This window comes from Cricetulus griseus, chromosome X, assembly GCF_003668045.3.
Source record: "Cricetulus griseus strain 17A/GY chromosome X, alternate assembly CriGri-PICRH-1.0, whole genome shotgun sequence".
Taxonomy (NCBI): domain Eukaryota; kingdom Metazoa; phylum Chordata; class Mammalia; order Rodentia; family Cricetidae; genus Cricetulus; species Cricetulus griseus.
The window spans coordinates 38,312,718-38,317,259 of record NC_048604.1 but is presented as its reverse complement, the minus strand read 5'-3'; positions in this window follow the sequence as shown (position 1 = coordinate 38,317,259).

Genomic DNA, 4,542 nt, shown 5'->3' with positions numbered 1-4,542 from the left:
TCCCGGAGGCAAGAGCTGATGCAGAGGCCATGGATGGGTGCTGCTTACTGGCTTGATTCCTGTGGCTTGCTCAACCTGCTTTTTATAGAACCCAAGAACACAGTCCAGCCCTGCTTTCTTACAGAACCCAGGGCCAGCAGCTCAGGGATTGCACTACCCACAGTGGGCTGGGCCCTCCCCCATTGATCATTAATTGAGAAAATACCTTACAGATGGCATGGAGGCATTTCCCCAACTGAGGCTCCTTTCTCTGATGCCTCTGGCTTGTATCAAGTTGACCAACAAAACCAGCCAGTTCATCTAATTACAACCCCATATCTACAGCAGACTGCCTGCTGTGGCTTCCCTCCCTAACCCCTCATCTCCAGTGGATCACACAGATCTTCCCCTCCAAACTTCTCTCCCCACACTCATTACTTTTGCCAGCCCCCAACTCCAGCAGTCACTCCATGGGAATCCACAGGCCACTCCTACCAGGGAAGCTGGTAACCTAACAGTGGATCAACACAGCTCCCTCCGCTCCTCCCATCCAACCCCCTCCCCCAGGCTCATCCCGGATCTGTAGCAGACCATCTGCTGTGGCCTCCCCTCTGCCCTGATCTCCAGGGAATCTAGCAGATCTTAATCCTCCAACCTTCCTCCCTACGCATCCTGTTGTCCCAGCCCCCAACTCCAGCAGGCATTCTCTGGGAACCCACCACCCAAGCCTGCCAGAGAAGTAAGTAGGCCAACTGAGCAGGTAAGTGAGCTTTAGATCTTCACTCTCTCTCCTCTCCTCCATATCGATCTCCCCAGTCTGCCTGAAGCAGATGCCTTCAATTGGGGAAAGCCATTAAATATTGAAGGGAAAGTTAGTGTCAATCATTCACAAAGCCTCCCACAATACTGAAAAGGTAAAGGCACTTCCTAACTTATGCAGACAGTTATGATCCCGGTACAAATAACAAAGGCATCACAGTAAAAGAAAACGATAACCAATGCCCCAAAGTATTGGATTGAGAAAGCCATATGGAAACTTGCTATCTTGTTGCCAAGTTAAAAATATTATTTCAGTTGTTCAGTAGTGGCACATGCCTTTAATCCCAACACTCAGGAGGCAGAGGCAGGCAGACCTCTGTGAGTTTGAGACCAGCCTGGTCTACAAATCGAGTTCCAGGACAGCCAGAGCTACACAGGGAAACCCTGTCTTGGAAAAGCAAAATAAATAAATAAAATTATTTTAAAAGGAGAAAGTGAAAAATAGGTGCCCCCCCCCCAGTGCTGGAAAAAACTGTTCCCAGAAGCTATAGGTTATTAAACAAAAATTCAAATGCCAGGGGTGAGAAACAGCTCCCCAAGTTGTCAGGGAAGGTTCCAGAAGCCGATAAAACAATACAAGTTTTTGCCATTTCTCTTGATTGCCCACCAAAATGAATGATAACAAGACTATTCCCTATCTAAAAGAATCTACAAATTATTTAAAATATTTAAGTAAACACAACAAAGTGCTGGAAAAAATTAAACAGACAAAATCTGTGTGTGTGTATATAATTATCAGCAAACAACTAGAAATAATTTTGAAAGACTGACCAAATTTGTTACTACATGCCTATAATCTCAGCATTTGGGAGGTTGAGTCAAAGGATTTCTGTGTGTTCAGGGCAACTTCGGTTTTAGAATGAATTCTAGGTCACACAAGATTATCCAGAAACACTATCTAAAGAAGGTATTTTTAAGAAGACAAGACCATTTACAGCATCCTAAAATCTGGGCTACTCAGGAAAAAATCTAATGATAGTTGTTTACCACCTCTCATATGAAGCATTACTGAGAGAAACCAGAGACCAAAATAAGTAAGAAATATATCATGTCATTGTTTTGGAAAGTCAATATTATTATGATCTTATTTTCTTCAAATTGATCTAATATTCAATGCAACCCAAACCCAAGTCACAACATAATTTATTGGGAAATCAGAAAAAAAATGAAACTTTATACCAAGTTGCAAAAGATCCAGAACAAGCAAAGAACATTGAAAATCAAAGAAAAAATTTTATTTTCTCTGAATCTCTAATAATTAAGACAGCAATCCAAAAACAGAAAGAAAAAAAAAAACAGTGGAACCAAGTGGCATTTGTAAAACAAAGACTTGAATTATGACAAAGACGACATTGCTGTTTACCAGGGGAAGCATGGTCTTTGCAATAAAAGGGCACCTGATGCATGCTTCAAATCACCCCATGGAATAAAGAACAGAAACTGCTAAAGTATAGGAGAATGTGTTAAAGACCTCCAAGTTAGTCAAACTTTCTATGATAGGTCACCATCACTAAAAGGGGAAAGTGAAAATTTGTATCTCATCAAAATTAAAACCTTCTGCTCATCAAAACACACCAGTGAGAGAAGAAAATGGAAACCTGTGAAATCTAAAGAAGACATTCACAGTACATATATACTCAATTTTTACCACTACTTTCTATAAGATGCTAACTCAATTTCAGTGGCTTCAGTGTTAAATATATGAAAATTACACAATGTAATTCATAGAACACTAAATCTACTAAAAATAAGTATATAAATAAGAAAGGGAGAATTACTACAGCATCCTTTTAAAATATGACTAGAACATAGAAAGAAATCTATAAATCAAGTTTTAGAAACACAGACTACCACCAATTTTTTTTGATGATTTTGTTTTCTGTTTGCTTGCTTTTTAGTTTTTCGGGTCATATTATTTAGCTTTGGCTCTCCTGGAACTCACTCTTGAGCAGGCTGACCTCAAACTCACAGAGACTGGCCTGCCTCTGCCTCCCGAGTGCTGGGAGCCACCACTGCCCAGATGGACTACTGACTTTTAATTAATTAAAATATGCAAATAGCCTTTTCTCTATAAAGAGCAAATAAATAGATAGTAAGTATAAGGAGCTTAACTCATTACCGAATAAGAAACATAAATCAAAACTGTGGTGAAATACCAGCACACAAACCCCAAAATAGTTCAAAATAAAATACCAACCACAGAAAAAAATATAGAGTAAGTAGAATTTTTAAAATTTTTTGAGCAGGGCAGTGGTAGCACCTGAGGAGACAGAGGCAGTCTGTTTGTGAGTTTGAGACTAGCCTGGTCTACAGGGCAAATTCCAGGACAGTCAGGGCTACACAAAGAAATCTTGTTCCAAAAAACAAAAAAAATAAATAATAAAAAGAGATTATTGGTGAATGTATCAATTTGAATGACATCTGCCAGAATCTCATAGAGCTAATTATACTTGTCCACTACAATCTAGCAATTCCAACTTTATACAGAAAGCAGATGAGCTCTCCTCACAACACAAGCATAGTGATCCACAGCATCTTTATTTAAAACATCCCCAAACTTAAAACAATGCAAAGGTCAGTTGCTAGGAGAGGGAACAGATACACTGTTGTACACTTATATAAACAAATAACATAAATTAATATAAAACAACAGACTACAAGACAACAACAAGGATGAATCTCACAATCATTTTCAAAGGTAGGGGAGGAACAAGATGCGCTTCAAGACCTGTTGTATACTGAAGAGAGAGTAGTTAATAATAAAGCATACTATATTCCAAAAATTTATATGACAGATTGATATTAAATGTTTTCTTGACAGAAACGGTAATTATGTCAAAGATAGAAGTGTTTGTCTGATATAGTTATTCTGGGATATGTACAAATAATCAGTATTTCAAACAATAAGTCCTCTCTGCCACTATGGGATTTTTGTTTGGTTTTTATGAATATTTCCTGATACACACTCATAAAACAACCATGTGCGTTTTTTCATTTTTAAATTAAAATATAATTACATCATTTCTACATTTCCCTTTTCTTCCTCCAATCCCACCCATGTTTGTCCTCATCCCTTGTTCTCTTTTAAATTCATGACCTCTGACTTCTTTTTCTTTACTTATTGTTAATATATGCAATTTTAAAAAGGCAATATCAATACTAGAACTCAGAAACATTGAAAATAAAATGGTAGAATAACATTATGCCAGACAAATATTAAAAATATTGGTTAGGGACATAACTCAGTGGTAGAGTGCTTATCAATCACAGGTGATATACCGGGTTCAATTCTTAATACCATAAAATATTTTGTTACTTAAAACATTAATAGATTTATGTTAACATCAGAAAATATAATTAAAAGTTACAGAAAATCTGAACTATGGCATTAGGTCCATAACCATGTATTCTTTCTGTTTGGAAAGGCAAGCAGAGAAGTGTCATGTATTGTCTTCATAATTTTTTGTTTTGACAAGTTTGTGGAAGGGTGACATTTGGGACTTGATAAGAAGGAAAGAATATAAAGGAAATAGATACTTAGTATGAAGAAGAAGACTTCACTGGTAGAGCAAAACAAGACAGGGAATTTTTCCGATTTTAGTTTGGCATCTTGTTAATTAAATGCATATCTCTGCCAGAATCTTCCATGCCAATGTCCTCACAATCATAATCATATTTTTCAAAGAAATCTGCAGACTGGATGAACCAGAGTCTCAGCAAGACTTCCAGAAACCAGAGAGCTCA